This window comes from Monodelphis domestica, chromosome 8 (assembly GCF_027887165.1).
Source record: "Monodelphis domestica isolate mMonDom1 chromosome 8, mMonDom1.pri, whole genome shotgun sequence".
NCBI classification, from domain to species: Eukaryota; Metazoa; Chordata; class Mammalia; order Didelphimorphia; family Didelphidae; genus Monodelphis; species Monodelphis domestica.
Genome location: NC_077234.1, coordinates 164288356 through 164312417, shown reverse-complemented (window position 1 = coordinate 164312417; position 24062 = coordinate 164288356). Strand labels below are relative to the sequence as shown.

General features: G+C 37.9%; 1 protein-coding gene across 1 annotated transcript in view; it reads left to right on the top strand.

Annotated features, from left to right (window-relative positions):
* LOC130455777 (dedicator of cytokinesis protein 9-like) overlaps positions 1-24062 on the top strand; it is a 167140-nt gene that overhangs the window by 74608 nt on the left and 68470 nt on the right. The window lies entirely within an intron of this gene.

Sequence of the window (24062 nt, the reverse complement as noted above, 5' to 3'; positions counted from 1 at the left end):
TTGTGAGAAAACTTTATTCATTTGTAGAAATTGGGAGAAAACCTTATTGCATTGCCTTGCATGGCTGGGAAATTGGGCCATCGGTACCTGCTGTGTAGAGATCTTTAACCAAGGACCTAGGTTATATTGAGTAGAAATGCAGTCAGATCCAAAGACTAATGCAGGAAGTTTTTTTCATAATTGTATCTCAAGCAGCCTATATGTCTTATCTGAAAACTGACCCCATATTAATCAATCAATTGTTGTTTCCATGTTCCTTTGATTGTTTAACAGATACTTGGGGAGGAGTGAGACTGCTTATTCAGGGAATTGCATCTGTTCACTTTCCCCCCTCCCAACTTGGAAAGTCTCTAAATTTTTTCCCCTTCTAATTATAAAGTAGATTACCTGCTGTTGTATTGTTTCCTGTTAGTTAATTAAATTTAACTATTTGGTTAATTGCCCTGTACTGTTAGGCGGTTGGCATACATTGCTTAACAAACTGATAGGCTCTCAACATTGGATCTTTTTTTCCCCCAAGTCCTTCACTCTTTCAAATAGAAAGGATATTAATATTACATGTGTTTCATATATTTTACATGCATTTATATATTTCGCACTAAGCACAGTAATATTTCCGATTCTAATTCTTTTTCCAGATTGGGAAATTAGCTTTGTAGTTTTCCCAGAGCCCATCCTGCTTTCCCACTGCTCTTGCTCTCTTTTGAAGGGAGGTCCCACTGGCAATTACTTATCTCTTCTTTTTTTCCTTTCTCATGTCCTTCACCTGTCCTTTGCTAAACCGCAAACCCACAATAGCCTTGGACCAGGAGGAGTCAGGAAAGTTTGGTTCTAGGCTTGATTCTTCCACCAATTGGTCATTCACCTTGCAGCATCTGTGATTGACAGGTAACTTCCTCCTGGAGGCCTTTCCTCATCTTCCTAGTTGTTATTGACCACATTCAGATTACTTTGCATTTTTCTTGCATACATTTTCTACATTCTTCTCTGTGCAGTATTCGTTCCAATACCCTCTCCCCGGGAGACTTGAGGACAGGGATTCTCATAGTGCTGACCTTATGACAGATCCTCAAAAAATAATGCTTATTGAATCTGAAAAAATATCTATTTTCCCTCAACAGAATCATTTTGAGGTTCATAAGATGTATTGGGTATGGAATCACCTAGAAAAAATAAAATGTTCATATATTGGGTATACACAATGCAGAAAAGCCCTCTGGAAGTTTGTGGTAGAAAATGTTATCCAATTAAATAAATTAAGAATAATTCATTCATGTTGCCAGATATGAGGAAGCATACTATCCAGTGACCTGTGGTGTCCCCTGATTAAAATGATTTCCTCTTCTTTATTCTATTTTCCTTACTTTATCTCTAGCTTTTTATTTATATAGATTAGGTACCACTTGAATTATATACACCTTTGGCAGTCTGGCCAAGCCTATAGACTTTTTCAGAATAATATTTTTTAAATGCCTAAAATAAAATACATGCAATTTTTTTGAAATACATTTATCAAAATATTAAACAAAACCCCCACCAGTTCACAGATCCCTGGTTAAAAATAATTGACCTAAATGAATCGTGAGGAACTGGGAAATTTTTTTTCCCTCTCATCTCAATGAGCTGAGTGGAATCATCAGTGTAGACAGAAAGACTGGAGAAGAGACAGCTGGTTTTCTCCAGGAGTCTTTCTCAAATGGTAATTGCAAACATGGAAGGAGAGAATGGGAGGAGGGATGGTATAGGGGGACCATATGGAGGATTCTGATCCTTGTGCTCCTCCCACAATGTAGTTTTTCCTTTTCAACTCTCTAATATTGTATCCTTTCTTTTTATTTTGTTTCTCCTGAGGGCAGAGGGTGTGGGGTGTGGTAGATGGGTAGCTTAAGTTTTTTTTTTTTTTTAGTATAGATTTGAATGATTTGGGAACAAAGGAACTTCAAAAAACAGGTTTTATGTCTTGTTGAGTGAAAGGAGATAATTGGAATTAGCGAGCTCCAAATGGCTTGTTGATGTGCATTTTTCTGGTGGTACTAAGTGTATATGACATAATTTCCAAGGTTCTTTCCTTATAATGTTAATGGGAGGGAGGGCAAGGCCTTTGTCTGAAAGAGGAAGGAGTCTAGGGAGAGAGTACCTGATAATTCCTAGGTCCACATGGCATATCAACCAGGATGTGGTAATTGTTTAACAATAGGCTTTGAAAAAAATTTTTTATGGCATACTTTTAGGTTTAATCTTTATTAACAATTTATCCATAGCTTTTAAAAATCTAAAGTACTGGTGTTATCAAACTTAAATAGAATAGGATCCTTCTGTTACACACTGACTTAGAAAACCACAAAAAAATATTATCTATATCATATGGTATTTTTATTTATGTTGTTAAACATTTTCCAATTATATTTTAATCTGGTCCTAGTGGGAGTTTGACATTTCTGGTCCAGATAGTCAACTAAAAAGTAAATCAAGTCCTAATTTGTGGTTTATGATTACTGAGGTTCAAATGTTCACACTGAAATTTTAATGATTAACTCTCAGGAGCTTGTATGATCTCACTTCAGCACCCCACTGAATACAGTAGGATCCTACCCAGGAAACATCTGAGGTCATGGAAAGCCTCAGTGATGTGTTGCTCCTGGAATGAGAACTTACCCATTGGTCAAAAAGAGGGAAAACAGATTGCTGGGTTGGAATAAAATAAAATAAATGCGAGCCTAAGTTAAGAGATGGGTTGTATTCTAGAAGTTCATTCATAAATTGAATATTCGGGACTTGTAGTTGTAGTTATAGTATTGTTGTAGTGTTTAAGTGGTGGTTAGGTATTTGAACTTGACTATTAAAGCCTGTTTCTTCATCAGAACAAGTGACTGTGAGAAGGGAAAGGTGACTCTAGGGAAGAAAATAGGGGTTGGTTGGGAGCCATCTGGGCGTAAAAGTTCTCAGAATTTAAAGGAGTCGTGTTATTACTAGTCCCATTTTATAGATCTTGACCTGCTACAAGCCTCATTAATTAGTAGCCTGGACTATGGCAAAATACTCCTTGCAAAAGTCCTGCCACTTCTAGTCTGTCTTTTCCAGTCCATCCTTAATAACACTATTAAAGTTATCTTTCTTATACCAAGATACAATGTCTCTTCTTAAAACCCTATAAATGATCCTTTTTTTCTCAATGAATAAAGGAGGAAGGAAATAAGCATTTATATATGTCCCTGTGAAGTAAGTAAAGGCTCACCCTGACTTTTGTTGGAGGTCTTTTCCTTGGGGGGGCCTTCCCCCCTTTTTCAGAGATAAAGCTTTTTATTAAAACAGTCATGCATAAATGTTAATGAGTCATATCTTCTTCCTTTTTAACTCATCTCATATTATTTCCTTCCTGGGTTATTGTACTTAAAGTCCCATCTTCCTCTCCCTCCACAACCTCCTCCATCTTGCCTGGAGTTAGGCAAGATGGTTCAAAAATAGGCTTGTCACTGGCAGTTTGAATTTGGGTAAGTCACTTCATTCCTGCCTCAGTTTCCTCACCTATAAAATGAGGATGAGAATTTATCTAACTAAAATGAAAGTTGATAATAACTCTTTTTCCCAGGATTGTTGGGAAGATTAAATGTGCTATTTTAAAGTGCTTAGCCCAGTGCCTGACACATAGTAATCTAGATTATATAGAATATCTTTCTTATTCTATATAATCATATTTTACATGTAAAATATATGTAATACGTGTTATATGTTATTTGAAATTTAATCAGTTCCTTCCTTACTTCTGCCTAATTTCTTCAGAAAGAGCACATTCTCTTTCTCCCCATTGTGTTAGCCTTTAGATCATGTGGTTCAATGGGGATATAACTGGGGTTTTGGAGTTAAAAGATCACTCAATTGCAAATATGAATAACATGGAAATAAGTTTTGAACAATGATACATGTATAATCCAGTGGAATTGCTTATCGGTTCCAGGAGTGGAGAGGGAAGAGGGGTAGAGAAAATCGTGAATCATGTAACCATGGGAAAATATTCTAAAGAAATAAATTTAAATTAAAAAAAGAAAGAAAAATTAGTCTAGTGATGGGTGATAATTTTGAGAATAATACTCTATGAAGGAAAGGGAAAACTAAGTTTTGATTCACAATTTCAAGACAATAAGAAATCTGGCTAATTTTAAGACATAATAACTATTGTCAACAGCCTTGATGGCCAGAAGTCCCCTTCAAATTCTCCACAAAATCACTAGTGGGGGGAATAGGAGAGGACGGTGAAAAAGATATGTGGAGTAAAACACTTCTCTTTGGCAGCCACCAGATTTTTTTGGCCAAAATAGTTTGGTTGCCATCAGTAGCAGTTTGGAAAGGGGCTGGTGAAATTGCTTCCGGATGGATTAGGAGTGAGAGAGGAGATATAAAGCTGGCTACGTATAGGCATCTCTTCTATGTTGGGGGACACACCCCTGCACACCCTTGAAACTCAAAATTAAATTAAATTTTTTTGCCCTCCCTTCATGCCCGAGAAGACTTTCTCTTCTATGGGATGTTTGTAGTACCTTATGGTACAATTGGGGTCATAGGCTATATGTAGAACAATATTAAGTAAAAATACATTTTGAGTCTTTGTGTGTCTTCTGCTGGCTTTCACATTCTTTTCACAAACTTTAACTTTTTACTTAAAAGAAATTGCTTATATTTATGGTGTTAAAAGCTAAAATATGCTGATGTTATACAATGTATATTTCCTGCATTTCTGAGTTTCTAAACTTTTTCTGTGTCTTCTGAGACTTCCACAAAACTCCCCTCTGGAATTTCCATTGAGTTTCTTACGTTGACCCTCAAGACTCTGGGGAAAGTCGAGAAGTGGAAGGGGATAGCAGCATTTTATTTTAGATAGTAAGCTTGGTATTTATAACTAATGTTTGCATACCCACTCTGCCTTTTTGTTTTTAACTCTCTTCTTGCTTGATAGGGCTCCTGGAAAAGCCCTGGTTTTTCTCTTTGTGAGGAAGGTGGCTGATAGTCTGAGGGACTGATGATTAAAATGAGATCAATCAATTAAGCAGCAAATGTTAAGCACCTACATGTGCCAGTACTGTGCCTTTAAGTACTGTGGGTAAAAAAAGAGGCCAAAGACAATTCCTGCTCTTAAGGAGCTTACAATCCAATGGGGGAGACAACCTGCAAAGAAATACATGCAAAGCAAGCTATGTATATATATATAGGACTAATAGGACATAAATAATGGAGGCAAGGCACCGGAATTTAGAGGTTAGGGAAGACTTCCTGTAGAAGGTGGGGTTTATTTAGGACTTAGAGGAAACTAGGAGTTTTGTTTTTGTTTTAGAGATGAGACATATGCATAAGATTTATTAAATTAGCAAATAATTATAATATATGCACACAAACATATATATATATATATATATATATATATACACACTATTACCATGCTTAATAGACACATACTTGGAGTAGAGGAGGGAGAGCATGGCATGCATAGGGGACAGCCAGAGAAAATGCCTGGAGCAGAGAGGTGGAGTGGGTGTTTCTGGAACAAGCAGGGGGCCATTGTCATTCCAGAGAAGTGTTCATTTCAGGAGTAAAAACCCTGGAAATGTGGCAGGGGGCTAAGTTAGGAAGGCGTTAGAATGCCAAACAGAGCATTTTGTATTTGCTCTTGGAGGCAGTAGGGAGCCCCTGGAGATCATTAAGAAGGGGTAGGAGGGTGGTAACATCCTCCCACTTGTGCTTCAGGAAAATCACCCTAGTGGCTGAATGGAGGCTAGATTGGAGCAGGGAGACTGGAAGCTGGCAGACCCATCAGCAGGCTGTTGCAGTTACTCCAGGCATGAATGAGATGATGAGCGCCTGCACTGTGTCCTATCCTCCTCTGATACTGTCCAGGCGGCCCTTCTCTGATGTTACCTGAGAACCTCAGCCTAGCAGAGTGGATGCAGGGTTGGACTTGGAGCCAGCCAGAGCAAGTTGGATTCAGTTTCCACATCAGATACTGATTCGTTTTGTGATGCGGAATCTCTGAACCTCTGCTTCCTTGTCTGGAAATGAAGAGCATGTATGTCACAGGCTTGTTATGAGGCCCAAATAAGAAAAAGACTTTGCAAACCTTCCAGTGTCATAGAAACATAAGCTACTCTTCTTATTTTTATCTAAACTGAGCTTCCTGTCCATTGTTCCTTTGTTTGCTAGACACAGGAAAACGGGAGAGCAGTTGTATTTGGCAATAACAAAAGAAACGCAGTTGGCCAGTGGTCATCACAAAAACTTCGAAGCTGACCTCCTTTAAAAGCCAGCTGTAATTGGTGCAAGCAAAGAGTATCATGACTCAGGAATCACTTGAATTTAATCATATAAAAAGGTGTTTCTCCCAATGAATGTATTCAATTAATCCACTAGATGGAGCAAGCAGTTTAAGCATAGTTTATGAGAAGTTTCAAAAAATGGCTTCTTATTCATATAGAAAGATGACTTCCTTTTAATTCAAAATGGATCCAGCCAATGGATTCACTGTGGGTATCATGTACCAATGACATTTTGCAAAGCTCTGTGATGAGTATTAGGACAGAAACAATATCACTTTGCTCCCACCCCTCTGAAGGGACTCAGCCTGCAATGGGGGAAGGTGGATGGGTACCCAGACAACTGAGATACAAAAATTGGTGAGATAAGTCCAAAGGCAGAATAAGAAAAAATGCTAGAGGAGTGTGACGAGGAATAGATGGGAGGAGAGATTATTTTCACTTGGGGACATCTTCTTTGAGCTGTATTCATTCATTATTTGAACAGTTAATTGGTTTATTTAAAAACTTTACTTTCCATCTTAGCAACAACTCTGTATATTGGTTCCAAGGCAGGATAGTGGTAATGGCTAGACAACGAGAGTTAAGTGCTTTGTCTAGATCACACAGCTAGGAAGTGTCTGAGGATAGATTTAAACCCAGGATCTCTCCTCTCTAGCACTGACTCTCACTCCACTGAGCCACCTAGCTGTCCCTTGAACAGTTATTTAAATTTTATTTATTATTAAATATTAAAAAAATAAACTTACTCCTTGTGAGTACTTGTTATTTATATTTCATTTCAACTAGGACTCATGACATCACAAAAGGATGTCTTTATTTGTTTCAAATGGGATTTAAGTGAGGCAGAGTTGAACAAAATCAATAGCCTCCCTCTCTCTTCCAGAGTCATTGAAGTTCAGTGATAAGACAAAAGTAAGGACGATTGGCCATGGCCTGGGATGCAGTGGATAACTGTGGCGTCTTTGATGTCTGACCATCGTGGCCATTCGAGCAAATCGTTCTCATTCATCAATTCTGCCAGGAGGAATCTTCACCTGCTTAGGGTAGACACTCCTCTAAATCATTGGCAGATTTGAAGCCTGTTGGTTGCCCTCAACCTAGTTTAACTCAGTTTTACTGGGGTGCCATCATTCTTGGAGCCACAGGTGAGGTTTGGGTGAGAGATGGACCCCAGAGGTGGATGAGCAGCCCTGAAAAGGGCTCAGCAAACCCTCATACCAGACTCCCCAGTCCCCCCCTTTTATCAGGTATTGTGGGGGATACAGACAGAAGCAACATGGAGTAGAAAACTCAGACGACTGAAAATCTGAGTTCCGATTTTGATTCCCATTGACTAGTTGTGTAACTTTGGGCAAATTCCTTAACCTTTTGTGTATCTTGATTTCTTTGTGTATAAACTGATACACTTGTCTACATACTATCCTAGATCTCTCCAGCTCTTAAAGCCTATTGTCTTATGGCACCATGACATCTTTGGTCTTCCAAAAATTTATAATCCAATATGGCATGCATATAATAGCCACATGTATTTTTCTAAGACTTTTCGAGAGGCATTGTGACCTGGTGGATAAAATACCAGTTGTGGAGATGCAAAGATTTGAGCTTTAATTGTACCTAAGGTACCAGTTGGGACTAGTTGTGTGATCCTGGGCAAATCACTTAATCTCTCTTAGCTTCAGTATTTTTACTTCCAAAATGGGGATAATAAATAACAGTATTTATGTCATGAGGATCAAATAAGAATACGTGTGCATGTAGATATACAAAAATATGGTTCTGTTAACTTTAAAGCACTCTATATGTGTTATTGTGAGAATCAAATGAGCAAATGTATGTAAAGCACCTTGCAAACCTTTTTAAAGCACTGTAGAAATGGGAGCTGTTATTATTTAATGGTCAGTCACACCGTTAGCACATGTTTTCACTGTGACTGACTGGAATCTGTAGGTACGGAAGAGATTTTGTCTCTCAGACTAAATGGACCCTGCCAAGAGAGGTGCGACCCCTAAACTCATTAGCACCATTTTCTCCCTGAACTAACCGATCTGTGTTACAGTTTTATTGTTCATCAGAGAGTTCCTTCTATTCTTTTAAGCCTGCTAGCTGCGGTCAAATGCATCTAAGCACTGCAGGACACGGCTATTTTTGAACTCTAACTAATAAAGAAGGAGCCTGTAGTTTAACCTGGTTGCTGGCACATGTGCTTTCCCCAGGCTAATGACGTCTCAGATTCTTGGCTTCCGCTACTGAGTATTTAATAAAGTAGATTTACCGTTTTCATTTTTCTTCTGAATCAAGCTTCCCTTGGGAATGGGTAATTTGTGCATTTTTAATTTCTGATGATTTTAATGAAATACATGTCTGCCAAGTAAAATCTTTTATGTCAGTTGAAATTCTTGTTGACTGCCAAGTACATAGGAGAAAGATAAATGAGACCATAATATATAGAAATGGGCTGATCCTATTCAGAAAATGTAATAGTTAAAAAAAAATTCAAACAGGTTTGATATCATTAATTGAAAAACCAAAATAAGTCTTCATAAAGAGTTTTTTTTTACCCCCAATAGTGACTTGGTTGTAGAACGCCAAGCATATATATTTGATAAGACATTGGAATTTGTTTGAAAATGACTGTAGGGACAGCTAGGTAGCTAAGTGGTTAGAGAGCCAGGACCAGAAAGGGGAGATCCTGGGTTCAAATCTGGCCTCAGACACTTCCTAGCTGTGTACTTCACCCCAAGTGCCTAACCCTTACCTCTCTTCTACCTTGGAATGGATACTTAGTATAGATTCTAAGACAGAAGGTAAGAGTTTAAAAAAAAGAAATATTAAAGAAAGAAAATGACTGTAGCTATATTTTGTCATCAGAAATAGTATCTGGGTACAGGTTTTTCACAAAGATAGGAGGGGATTCTTTGAGCTCCTAGTACACTTAGCTTTTCTTTCCCTCTAGCTGGATCTAGAAGATCATAGACTTGGAAATGGAAGGGACTTTAGAGGCCAAATACCCTAGTCCTCTCATTTCACAAGAGAGAAACCAAGATTAAGTGATTTGGCCAATGCAATATAGATGATTGAGTAATGGAACCAGCATTTGCACCCAAGTCCTCTACTCTAAAACCAGTACACTTGTCTAACAATTCATATTAAATGAAGCAGAGGAAGAAAATAGTCTATTTTCTCTATAATGACCTATTGGATAACTTTTCTCCAAGAGTGACAGATGACTTGTCAAGATGTCTCTTTTCGATCTTATAGAGGAAGTGGAATTGAGATGGAGAGGGCAAATTATTATAGAGTGAATAAACATTATAATTTTGTCCCTCCACATGGCTGCTATCAGGAAAATTTTCCTTGAAGCTACTCATTCATGGGGATCAATGAGATCTTTCATCTCTTTTTAAAAAATACTTTTCTTATTCTCTTTGTTTTTCTTGCTTTTTAAAAAAGATATGGCTAATATGAAATATGTTTTGCATTATTTCACATAAAAAAGATATATAAAGCTCTCTGCAACCTTCATTCTTGCTTCTTCTGGCCAGAGACAGTGGAATACTGTTGTAGGATAGCATTGAGATCAAAGAATTTCCTTAGCTTCTCAGTCAGGTCCATTAATTAGGGCTAATTTTTGCTCTTTGGGGAAAGGCGGAAAGAGAGGCAGTATAATATGGTGGGAAGAGCGCTTGATGTTGTGAAAAGATGGATGGATTTAAATTCTCTTTCCAGCACTTACTTGCTATGCCGATGGACAACTTAATTCACCACTTGGAGCCTCAGCCAGTCCCCTCATTTCTGTAACAGGGTAATTATGACAATTATTGAAAACTTTAGAACACGATGTCAGTGGTCTACTCTTTCATTGTTGGGATTCTGAATAGGTTCTGAAACAGGAAATGAAAATGAGGACTTTACATTGATCATTGTGGCTGATAACTATTTAAACTTGTCAGGTTTTCCTGCAAAATTTTCTTGGGCCCCCCACCACTTGGAACTACTCAATTATGAGCCTAAACAATAGTGAGAGAAAAGACAGTGACAGTGACAAAGAAGGAAGGACTAGGAAACAATTTTCTAAATTTCCTTGATAACTGTGGATCCTTGAGAAAATTCTGGTGTTAGTGATGTTCTTCTAATGTTATATTGAAAATTAGATGTGTGTAGGAAGTACTTATGGGTTAAACATTTAATTACCTTTGTTCCAAAGCTTGCCCAGGAATGTTCTATTTATCAGGGTCAGTAAGGTGGCACAGAGGATAGAGTACCAGGACTGGAGTCAGGAAGACTCCTCGTCCTAAGTTCAAATCTGGCCTCAGAGACTTACTAGCTATGTGAACCTGAGCAAGTTACCTAATTTTGGTTGCCTCTGTTTCCATGTCTACAAAATGAGCTGAAGAAGGAAATGGCAAATCACTCTGGTACATTTGTCAAGTAAACCCCAAATGGGGTCACAAAGAGTTGGACAGGACTGAAATGACTGAATAACAACAATTTCATTCACCAGGCCCAGTAATTAGGGGTTCTGTGAGCATGTTTCCAAGTTTAGAAATAGTTCTTGGTCAAATTCATTTGGGAAACTCTGACCTAGGTGATGGAAATGCCCCGAGTTAGTTACTTACTTGAACATTTTCTTGTTTGTTTTCTGGCTCTTAGATGGAATCTGAATCTGGTCCAATACTTTCCAATAAGATTTTTTAAAAATAAGCCTTTTTTAATGAACAAAATTATATTTTATCTTCATCCCCCAAAAGAAAAATAATATAAATAATATAAAATATAAACAAAAATAATAAAAATAAAATAAAAGAGTAATAAGGAATAAAAATAAAAAAAACATGAATAGTCAAAATGAATTCATATATCCAATAAACATTTAAAAATCTTAGTGATACTATCAGAGTGCCAATAGAACCCCAAACCTCAAAGAAACCTGTTATTTCAGAATTTTTGAAGATGTAAATGCCAGAGAGACATGGATAATGTGCTGAATTGGCATTCAGGAAGAACTCAGATTAATCCATCAATCAACGTTTATTAAGTGCCTACTATATGGACAGGCACCATGCTAAATGCTAGGGATTCAGAAGGAGGCAAAAAGCAGTCCCTGCCTTCTAGGAGGTGACAAGCTAATGGAGCACATTATCTAGCTGTGTAAACTTTTTAATATCATTTCTCTAAATCTTAGTTTCCTCACCTGTACAATGGGTAGGACAATAATAGCACCTCTCTCATAGAACTGATGTAAGGATCAAATGAGATAACATAGGCAAAGAGTTTCAACTTTAAAACACCATGAATACCAGCTTCTATTATTATTATTATTATTTTACCTTATCTTCATCGAATTACAGATATCCTTTCTGCAACTCCAGGTTGAGGGGCTGAGCACCTAAAATCCAAGTAAAACTTACCTGAGAAGTCCAACTTTTTTCTTTTTTTCTTTTATGGAGTGTTGACAGTACCTTATTTTAAAATTTGGGTTAAGTATTTGGTCATAGACTATTTTATGCTTTTCTGAATTTCTAAACTTTTTCCATGTTGTCTGCTGACCTTCGCATGTTGTTTGTGGCTTCTGTAAAACTCCCCCTCCTTCCCCCCAAATTCTGGTTTAGTTTCTTATGCCAACTGGCAACATATAGAAATGGAGATGGGGCAAATTGCAATGTGGAAGGAATACCTATTTTTCTTCATCATCTTCCATAATAAATATTTTTGTAATGTCTATTTATGTGTAAGATCTTCCATGAAAGTCCTCCTCTGTTTCCCTCCACTACCTCGAAGTAGTTCTCAGTTCTCAAAGGCTAAGTCGGTGACTCCAGATTCTAAACTAGAAAGGCTTTGGATACTACCCTAATTAGGGATCGTTTGTCTTTTATATACTGTCACTGGGATGGCAAGAGCAACTTTCACTGTGTTGGGTGGAGAAGAACCCAAACAGGATGAATTAACATATCCTCAAAATATATGGAAGACTTTATGGGTGATCATTGTTTGTCCCCACAGCACATTTTTCTTTAAAACTCTAAATCTATTGCAAGGTGCAAATGATGTGAATGGTTTAGATTCCGTGTTATAATTTGAAAAAAAGTTCTCTACCATTTCTTCTCTCACCCCCTTCTCTCTCGATACTTATTATATCTTTGATACAGACTAACTTAGTGTTCAAGTTAAAACTTGAGAACTGGTGGAAAAACTCTGCAAGACAAGTTTTCTTGAATGAAGTGGAATGGATAGTTCTAACCACAGACCTCAAATCTTTCCTAATGTAACGCATGATTCAAGATTATTGGCCTGACAGAAGGTTTCCCATAAATATCCAGGAAATTTAAAGCAGAGTACCTCTAGCTAGACTGATGGAAAAGTCATTTTACCATTTTCTAAATTTGCCTTTCATTGCCATACATGAAGTCATTAGACAACTTGAGGGAATTGAAATGAGGAAAAAAATAGACATTTTGCCTATGATGAGACTTTAACTCTTGAACTTTGTCCATCGGCAGTATTTAAAATTAAAGATTTCTACTTCCTTTGTTAATGTCCCATGCCACTTTTAAAGCTTGAGAGGACACCTAATTGAGAGAACATTCTTTTAAAAATCCACATCATTTTGAATTGCACATTCTAGGCTAGACTAGCATGTAACTACATTCTAGGCTGTAGTTACCAATTTTATTTAGGGTGTATTTGAGACCTAGTTTTATATTATTTCTGCATCTCAGTCTTTGTGTTGAAGAAAATAAAATTTTAGATCTTCTGAGTGTTTGTTTTGATAGGATAAGGGATGGTTTGAGCCTTCTGGGAGGGGGAGTGCCTGCTTTTTCAAAAGCAAAACATAATAACTTTTAAAAAATCCAAAAACTTCTTATATTATGGGCCAATCTCACTGATTGCCTATACTTTCACAAATTTTGTATAATTAAAAAAAAATAATGCTTATCTTCTATCTTAGAATGGATACCAAATATAGCAGAAGATCAGGAAGGGTGGGCAATTGGGGTTAAGTGTCTTACCTAGGGTTATATATAATCTTTTGGTAATCGGCTTTCATTCAGGATATATTTCAAAATCATTGTAAAAGCAGAAACACATTTTATTTCTGAAAATAATTTGCTTTTATTGTTAATGCCTACAAGAAGTTTATAATCTTTTAACATTTCCATTTCTTGTAAAATATCTTATTTTTATGGATACCTTTTGTTTTGACATCACATTTGTTTTTAAGTATATATCTCTCTCCAGTCCCTGACCCAACGATTGAAATAGAGAGAGGAGAAAAAAGCAGTCCAGCAAAATTAACCTACACCTCACTGAAGTCTGAAAGCTTATGAACTATTCACTGTCCATAGATCATGACTTCTGCAGTGAAGGGAAGGAGATAATTTTCACACCTCTTATTTGGGGCCAACTTTTGTCTTTATAATTATATAATGTTCAGTTTTTTAAAAATCTCAATTGCATTATGGTAGTTTCTCTATATGTTGTTTTCTTGGTTCTATGTGCTTTACTTTCTAGCAATTCATATACTCTTTTTTTATATTTTGAATTTTTGTATTTTTTTTTGAATTTTTTTATTCATTTGTTTCTTATAGCACAGTAATAACATTCTAGTACATTCATTTACTGCAATCTATCATACAGGTGATGGGGACTGACTTTGCTGCAATTTTTTGGTACCATAAAAGTGTTGTTATAGATATTTTGGTGTATTTGGGAACTTTTATTTTTTTTTAATTATTTTTTTTTCTTCATGACATTTCTATTTTTTAATTTTTTAATTTTTATTAGGTCATTTCTAAACATTATTCATCGGAAACAAAGATCATTTTTTTTCCTCCCCCCCCCCCCATATTTGGGAACTTAAAAAAAAAATTATCATTGACTTTCTAGGATTTTTTGCTTGATATATCAAAGAGTGTAGACATTTTAGCCACTTAAAAACCCCCATAATTTCCTAATTGCTTTCCAAAGTGGTTGGAGCTGTTCACAACTTCATCAATAGTGTATGAGTGTATTTGTCTGAGATTCTGAACCAGGAATGGGGGAAAGGGGAATTATATTTGTGAATTTGTTTTTTTATTTTATTTTATTTTTTTATTAAAAAGTTTTTTTTTGAAACTCTTGCCTTCTGTCTTAGAACCAAGATTGGTTCTGAGGCAGAAGAGTGATAAGGGCTGGGCAATGGGGATTAAGTGACTTGCCCAGGGTCACAGATTTGAACTCAGCAAGATGAGTACTCCTGAATCTCAGTCCAGTGCTCTATCCACTTTGTGACCTACCTGCCTTGGCATTCAACAAATTCTGGTCAAATTGAATTGCTATACCTAGTAGGTATCTAATCAGCAGTGGAGATTTAAGGAGCAAGGAAATAAAGCTGCATAAATACTGAGAGCCAAGAGCCTAACTTTAATCAAAGCATTAAATGAAAAATAAAAGAGCAAAGCAAATTAATGATGGCAAAAGGAAATCAAATTTAGAATTGACTTCTTTGTTTCCACCATACTCTTCTAAGAAAATTCAATTTACACAGGGCATCTGAAGACCTCCTCATTTAATACCTAACAATCCCAAATGTCAATTTAAGAACAAAATTGTATTAGGCTTTTCAGAGTCTCTGCTAGCAAATGAGTGCCCAGTAAATGCTGCAATTAAAAAAAAAAGGAACAATGATTTTTGAGTGGCTTTGCTAAAATACAATGGTTTTTAGACTCCCATCAAGATTCTAATTCTAAAAATAATGAATCTTAAGTATAATGTCCATTTGAGCTCTGGCACAATAATGTTTTCTTATAATTGTGTCAATTATGTAAGTATTCTATCCACTAGAACAAAGACTCAAGCTTTTTTTGGGTAATTTTGTGTCACAGAGCCCTTTGGCAGTCAAGGTCTCTAGACTTTTCTCAGAATAATATAGTTATCAAAATACTTTTAAAAAACAAATTCAGGGACCGCTGGGTAGCTCAGTGAATTGAGAGCCAGGACCAGAGACAGGAGTTCCTGGGTTCAAATCTTGCCTCAGACGCTCCCTAGCTGTGTGACCCTGGATGAGCCAGTTACCCCTATGTGCCTCAGTTCCATCATCTGTAAAATAGCCAGAGAAGGAAATGGCAAACTATTATCTTTGTCAAGAAAACCCCAAATGGGGTCACAAAGAGTCAGTCATGATTGAAAAACATTTCAACAAAAGTTGAAAGACTGCTTTGGACTATTGTATGCTTGTGGTGTATATAATCATCATCAACATCAGTAACATTTATATTGTGACCATTGTATTTAGTACTTTATAGTTATCTGATCTGATACCCACAAAAGTCCCTGTTGTGAAGGAGCTTATGATCCTTTAGGAGATATGACACATACACCAATAAATATACTATAATGTAGTAAGTACTTTAGGGCAGGAACATTCAAAGTCCTGTGGAAGCATAGAGGAGGGACAGATTCTTTGTTGGTGTGGGGACATCAGGGAAGACTCTAGGGTCAAGGTGGCTTTTGACTTGAACCTTGAAAGATCGATGAGATTTCCACTGGTAGAGAGGCTGGTGAAAGGACATTTCAGGTAGAACAAAAAAATGGGAGCAAGAACACATCAGCATGAAGACAAAAGCCCATGTTTTTCGTTTGCTTGGAGAATGAAGCTGTCAAGGGGGAGTCATTGGAAGTGGAGTAGAGAGTGGAACCAGATTGCAGAGGGTTTTGAAGTCTGCAATAGGGGATTGGTTTTTATCCTGTAAGTCTCTGAAGGTTTTTGAGCAACAAAGTGCTTTAGAAAATTAATTTTGTCAGTGGTGTGCAGGATCCAAGAGGAGAGAGGCAGACTTAAGGCCATCACTTAAGAGATTGTGCCAACAATCCTGGTGTGAAATGATCATGGCTTGGATTGGAGTTGTGACAGTGGGAATGGAGAAGAAGAGATGGAGGCAAGGAAGTGTTATGAATATAATCAGTAGATCAGGATATTATGGTTGGTGATGCTTAGTGGAGAATGCTCAGACTCTGAGCCTGAGAGCATAGGAGAATGGTGGGGTCAGTACTTGAAATGTAGAAGTTTCAGGGAGTTAAATAAATGTGGGGCGTGGAGAGAGAGAAGGATGAGATTTAGTTTTTGTTGGTTTTGAGGATAAACAATTCTTAGTGGATGAAGTCAAGTTTGGAGTTATAGATTTGGGAGGTTTCTGCATGGCAGTGAAAAGAATGTGGAATCGAATGAGATGTGTTAAGTAGAAATATCTAGTGCACAGTTGTCCAAGTAATCATTGAGTGGCTACTTAAATGTAGTGCTTGTATCAGTGTTTCACCTGACAGGAAAGAAGTAGGTATAGGTTTTGTTTTGTTTTTTAAATACTCTTATCTTCTGTCTTAGAATCAGTTCCAAGGCAGAAGAGTATACAGCGTAGGCAACTGGGGCTAAGTGACTTGCCCAGGGTCTCACTGGCAGGGAGTGTCAGAGGACAAATTTGAATCCAGGTCCTCCCAATTCTAGGCTTGGTTCTCTATCCACTGTGTCACCTAACTGCCCCGAGAACTTTGAGATCTCTTAGTTATCTGGCTTGTTCGTCACATCTTGGTAGAACTTGGACCCTTCAGCATCTGGCTCTTTCATAGAGATAATTGCCAGCTTCCCTTATAAGCACTCAGTTTCAGAATGCATCATGATTTTATTTGTACGTTTAAAGCTCCAGAATGGATTCACTTTTAGTCTATAGTCTGGCCTTCTTGGCAAGGACCAATATGGTGCCTGTGATCAAGAGTATTACTTCAAATCAGGGTCTGGTAAGGAGAGAGTCTGGCATTCACTCTTCTGTTTTGGTTCTCTGCTTTTATTATTTATTATTATTATGAGGTTTATTCTAAACCTCAGTACCATGGCCCTATCCCTTCACACAAGGGATTCCTTCAGGTGCTTATGGGAATGCTGCTTCACTGGACCACTCAATTAAGTCTGTTTTCCACTCAGAATTGGCTCACAATGAGTCTCTAGCTGTTTATCTCCTGCCTAGTCCAGTGCCTGAGCAGTGTGCTACCTGCCCATGTCAGCACAGTGCACCTAATTATTTGGAACTTGGATAGTAATTCCCATTTTGTATTTGTTTTTCTTTCTTTTATCTTCCTCTGGGATTTCTAGCCAGGTTATATAAATCACCCCAGGCTGTTTCTTGGAGATCTTCCAGAGGGTGGAGGGAGTGCTTAATGTTCTTATAACTCCAGGGGAGAGCAATACTTATTTCATAAGAAATTCATATTAACTTTATTTCTACATCATTCAGTATACATATGAGGCAAAGGAAAAAGTCAGAGCCAAATATAGATTTTGAGTTATCCATTTAATTATTTCATTCATGTATGTGGTTCTTTCACTTTCTTTTTTCCCATTTGCCTTTTTCTGGCAGTGTATATTGTAAAAGTACACCAAGGACTAGCAATTTATAAACTTTTAATCGGCAGAAAAAGAAAACAAATTATCAGTTTTGGTATTTGATGAATCTGCTATCGCATTCTGTTGAGAAAAACGATGGATATGAATGGAATGGAATGTTTTGTATCCAACTGATTTTGTAAGGCTGAGAAGTTCTGATACAAGTATAAAAAGTGTTTATTTGAATGTTCCCTGGAAACAGGCCCCTTTTTCCTTTTGGATACTTATGATATTGTCACATTCCTCTTTCTTTGGTCTTTGAATAGAGCTAATTGAATACAGACTTTGGGTCTTCTTTTTTAAAAATCCACTAGTGTTTATGTAATTGGACAAACATTTATTAAACACCTACAGGACTTCATGACTTTCCCCATCTGCCTGTGTTAGCTGCTTCTCATTCATTCGTTTCATTCATTCATTATTCAATAAATATTTACTGCACCACTTTCTGCTCAAAGCACTATATTAGGCACCGCAGGGGATGCAAAGATGAATAAGACATAGTCTTCATTCTTGAGAGTTGCAGTCTAGTAAGAAGGGAGAAGACAAGTACACAAATAACGCCATGTAATACAAGGCAGAGTGTGGTAGGAGCCATAAGTGACCCATTGTACAAAGTGCATGGGGTGTCTGGAGGAGGAAAAGATCATGTATGTTTGGGTGGATCAGAAGGTAGCATCTGAGTCAGACTTTGAAAGCTAGATAATATTTTCACAGCTGGAGATTTTCATAGTTATTAAAACCATATTCCTGAGGGTCATCTAGCATATATCTTGTTCAGCTCCAGGTCTGAACTGTTCCAGGATGGATTGGAGATTCAGAGCTGGGATATTTTGCTTTTCTCCCTTCTAAGAACCACTTGAGACCCTGGATCTTCTGATGTCCTAACTTGGTTATAATTCAAAGCCTCATAGCTTTGCTAAAGCAGTCACCTTCATGGTGAAAAGCTGAGGTTAGCCATTCTCTGCATGTTGTATGTGTTTGCCAGGATTCTCACTACTGAGATCTTGGGAAACTGCTAAAGATTCTTTGAATAAAAATGTGCAAGAGAAAAAATGAATTTCATTTTGTCTTTTTTGGGGGACAAAGGGGGATACAGAGAGGGACTTTGATGCTAGAGCTAAGCTGACCATTTAAAACACCCCCAAAAGATCCCCTTATAGTTATAATACTTGGGGTATTCTTTCAAGATTTTGTAGTATCACTATACACCAGTTTCCATTATTGGCTTACCTGGTGCTTATTTCAGGGATCTGTGTTTTTAACTGTATGAGCATAAGATCTCTACTCAAAAGATCTCCATCTCAAGATATACTGAACACTGGGGGGGGGGGGGAAGGGAAGGGGGGGAGAGATCCTGCAAACCCATCCTTTTCTAATGTGAGATTCTCTTTTTCAGCAACAAAATATTTTTGTGATCCTCCCAGCTTCCAGTGCCTTCCCTACTCCGCAAATTAACTTATATTTAATTCTTTGCATTTGTTATATATACTTTAAAAAATCGCTCTTACCTTTTATCTTAGAATAGACACTAAGTATCAATTCTAAAGAGTGCTAAGCACCAGGCTAAGTCATTAGGGATAAGGGACTTGCCCAGGGGCACACATCTAGGACATTCCATGGGTCAGATTTGAACCTAGGTCTTCCCAATTCCAGGCCTTTCACTGTATCCACTGTGCTATCAAGCTTCCCTTTTATATATTTTTAAAGTTGTGTTCCCTTATAGAATGCAAGCTCTGAAAAGAAAGGGAGGAAAAGTTTCCTTTTCCATTTTATTTTTCTATTAGCAGCATTTAGTACAATGCTTCACCTATTATTGTTATTGTTCAGCCATTTCAGTCGTCCAAATCTTCATGACCCCAGTGGGGGTTTTCTTAGCAAAGATGCAGATGTGGTTTGCCATTTTCTTTTCCAGCTCATTTTACAGATCAGGAAACTGAGGCCAATAGGGCCTCACCCAGGGTCACTCAGCTAGGAAGTATCTGAGGTTAGATTTGAACCCAGGTCTTTCTGACTCCAGACCCAGCACTCTATCCAGTGTGCCACCTCCTTGGCCAAATAAATGCTTATTCTTTGATCGTGGCTTTTCATGTGCTATCCATTGATTAAGAAAGAACAAAACTTCTGTTCCTATGAGTTTGTCAGTGCCTTTAAGTGAATTTATATTTTATTATGTATATCTTGTCACATCTCCATAAGTGGAAAAAAAAAAAACCAATGTAATGCACACATTGCAAGGCATGTTCTGTGGACAGAAGGTATGTTTGCTCATTGATTGATTATCACAAGGAGGGACCCATTGTAATAACATTCTGGCCCCTCAGTAGTCCTGGCTCACTGCCTGTCACACACTGCATTAGTAATCTGTCGAGTGAGTGACTTGTTTGCAGCCAAAACCTTTTATCTCCTGGTGGCTAACCTTCTGGTGATGGGCTTCTCCAGATGTGGCTGCTTCTTAAACAACAGATAACACCATTCTTGTCAGGCTTGTGCCTCTAGCTTTTTCTGCTTTCTTTTTGCTAGTAAAGCCTTTATTTTATTTCTTTCTTTCTCCCAGGAGAGAATTTTTTATCATATTTTTTCCAGATTACATGTAGGTATAATTTTCAATAATCATCTTAAATAAGATAATTTTAATAAAAAAAAAACCCTACCGTATGTCTTAGAATTGATACTAAGTCTTGGTTCCAAGACAGAAGAGTAGTAAGGGCTAGGCAATGGGAGTTGAGTGACTTGTTCAGGCTCACACAGCTAGGAAGAATCGGAGGCCAGATTTGAAAATAATAATTTTCTGACATTTTGCAAACCACAGTTTTCCCTGCATGCCACCCGTTTCTGCTATCTGAGATAACAGGCAATATCTGATATAGGTTATATATACCTGTGCTATCATGCAATAATTATTTCTATATTCATCACGTTGTGAAAGAAGACTCATATTGCTTCTGTTAGAAAGAAGAAACTCATGAAGGAAATGAAATGAAAAAATAGTGTGCTTTAAATCTGCATTCATACTCTGTCAATTCCTTCTGTGGCAATGGGAAGCCTTTTTCATCCTGAGTCCCTTGGAATTATCTTGAATCCTTGCATTGCTGCTAATAGGGAAGTCATTCACTGCTGGTCATCGTACTTTATTGCTGTTACTTGTGCACAATGTTCTCCTGGTTCTACTCACTTCACTCTGCTTTTCTTCGTGTGTCCTCTTTTTTTTTTTGGTCTATTTATTTGTTTGTTGCATTAGATTCCCAGGTGTCTCCCTTCCTCCCGTTCTTGCACTTAGAGAAGTCACCATTTGACTGAAAAACAAAATGTATATATAAAACGAAGTCTTGTTTGTTTCTGTTTCTCAGTTCTTTCTCTGGAGGTGGACATACACAAGTTATTCTTCAAACAATATTTCTGTTGCTCTCATGGTTGGTTCTATTTGTTTCACTCTTCCTAATTTTATATAAGTATTGATAGTTTTAAAAAAAATTGGCCTGCTTGTCATTTTTTATGGCACCATAGTATTCCATCCGGTGGGGGTTGCCTCAGTTTCCATTTTTTTACCATCACAAAAAGAGCTGCTATAAGTAACTTTATACAAGTAGATCCTTTCCCCTTATCGTTGATCTCTTAGGGATACAGACCTAGAATAGTGGTATTGCTGGGTTAAAGGATGTACACACTTTGCTATAGCCTTTAAGAACTGTGAATGGCCACTCCATGACAAAGCATCGGAGCAGGGCTTTAGTGATGATCTTTAATCCCTATAATTTATCAGCAGCAGTGAGTGACAGTTACAGCTGTGCATATCATAGCCTGAAAATGAAAACCATCTGTTGCTCTGTGGATCAAGGAACAATTTCAGAACCAGATCTTAGAAGAGCAGTAATGTAGGGAGGGGTAGGTACAGGAGTGGGGCTCTCCCATATGTTTATCTTGGGCTTAGTTCACCAGCTTTGCATTTTCAAGGAGCCGGATTTTCTGTGATGTATTCAGCCTGGCTCTCATTAGTCATTTTGGAAGAACCACCCTACCAGGTAATGTGGAAGTCATGGAGTTCAGTCTTTGATGGAGGAAGAGCACCAGGGTGTTGTATACACTGAGAAGACTAATAATAACCAAAGGGACCTGAGGACTTGAGTGTGTTTGAAATTGCATCCTGAGCTGCTCTTTCAGAAGGCGGATGTTAAAATGGATTATTACATAGTTATTCAGCCATATTCCATTTTGCACTGGTTAGTCATCAGAGAGGAGAGAACCATTTTTTTTTTTAGTGGATGCAAACTTGTTCACTATTTCCCTCCTGCAAAGGGTTGGTGTGAAGGGAGCCTAGATTGACATAATAATTGTCTGCTCCCTCGTGGCTTGCTGTCAGCAAGCTGTTTTCCCATACAGGCAAAAGGTTGCTCAAAGTGGGCTTATGTGTGTGTTTCCATAGCAGCAGTCATGTTAATGATTTTCTCATTTTAGGGACTTTTGGGGGGGGGGCTTCTTGATAGCTTTCTAATGCAGCATTAAACAACAAATAGCATATTTAGGTCAAGGAAAGAAAATGTTTGCTAATAGGAGTGCTAGGCTAAGCATTCTGGGAGGGTGATTTTCTTGCAGCCGATGAAGATTCTTTGTGGCTCACAGCAGCAGTTTGCAGCAGGGTATCTCTCTGATACTACCCTTTCATTTTGGATGCGCTCTGAGACTTAAAAATTCAAGCCATCAGCATCCCAGCCATTTTTGGCAATCACATGTCGTTGCTACCTAAGAGCAAATACGGAAAGAAAAAAAAAGATGCCAATTAAAAGCCTCTATTGGAGGAGGAGGGGGAGACTGTAAGGGTTTCCATACAGCTGAGGTGTGTCATCTTGGTATTCCACCGCTCCTCCTGTTTCACACTCTGAGGCTGGATTTTTGTCAGGCTCTCCTTGGACGGAAGAGGATTTAGTACGGCAGCTGATGCTTTCCTTCTGTTCAGATTTTGTTGAAGATGGTACAGTGGGAGCTGATTCCTGAGGAATCCAGGAAGAGGAGATGGAGATGGAGCAATCAGTGATAGGAATGTGAATTTTGACAGGTTTGGGATGGGTTGCACTACTAGTGTGATTCTGTTTAAAGGCATCCGCACAGTTTTGGAAAGAAACTGTGCTTATATGTGCAAACAGCAAGGAGAGAATAATGCCCTTGAATATACAGCACACACTTGGACAAAGGAAGATTCAGGACTGTTCATCTGCTCCTCTCTGGTAAATGGGGAATTGCTTCATTGGCACATAGTTTACTAAATAAAGCGATCTTAACATCTACAGTTAAATGTTTATTTGAACATATAGATGTGCATGCAGGGTTTACAAATATGGCTTTTAGTGGCCATAAGTTTAAATCGTGTAGTTTACGGGTGTCACCCATTTGTGTATGCCAGAATGCTGCATTTTAGCCAAACAGAAGTGCATGTATGGTCGGAAGCTTCTGTGCTGTTTCTTTCTCTTTGAGAACAGGAATGAGTATGGAGTGGCTACGACAAGGGGTTTACAGACTGCTTACAACTTCTTCCTAAAATGACTCTAGAAATAAACTTTAGGAAAATTCATTTGTTTTATTTAGGGTGATTCACATATAACCCCTAAAAGAGAAGTCTTGACTGACAGCAGGGCTCTGAATTATTTAATCCTTCTATATTTTAGCCTTTTTACTTCACTGAATCTTCTCCTGGCAGCCCCCCCACCCCTTCTTTTTAAAATAGCCTGTGGTCAAAGCTGGCTTTCCAGGGGAGAGCTGTCCTCAGGGGGAATAGAAGCTAACTCTTTTGGAAGCCAGGAAATATTCATAGTGGTTCTAATTTTTTAAAGTCTTCGCTGTTTGTACCATTTCTCTCTGAAGGGCTCTGATGGTTGCTGGGTTTGAGGTGGGACATGGGATGTTCTCTTCTCTCTTCCATTGCATTTAGTCTAGCTTTAGGTAGCAGAGGGGGAAAAAGCATTCCTGGGGCGTGTCTCTTACTGGCTTTCTCACATGGATAGAGTACCCAGGCAGGCTCCCAGCAAGTGTCTTCCTTCTCGTTTGGCATTCTTCATCTTCCCTTTCCAGTCTATCATCTGTATCTAATTGTTATAATTCATGCCAATATGAATAGGAGACTAATAGAAAATGTGAACTAATAAATGTGTAAGTATTTGGGTGTGCCAGAGTTTCAATTCTTAGTCATGAAGTAAGTAAGGCATATATGTAAAAAGCACATGAATAAAGAAAAAAGGCAGTATTTTTAGGGCAGCAGTCTGGGCTTTGGGCCCTGGGAAGGCAGTTTTAACATGTTCTGTGTATTTCTAGAACCCATTTTGTGTCAATCTTGCTGAAAGAGAGGGGAGGGTTCATTG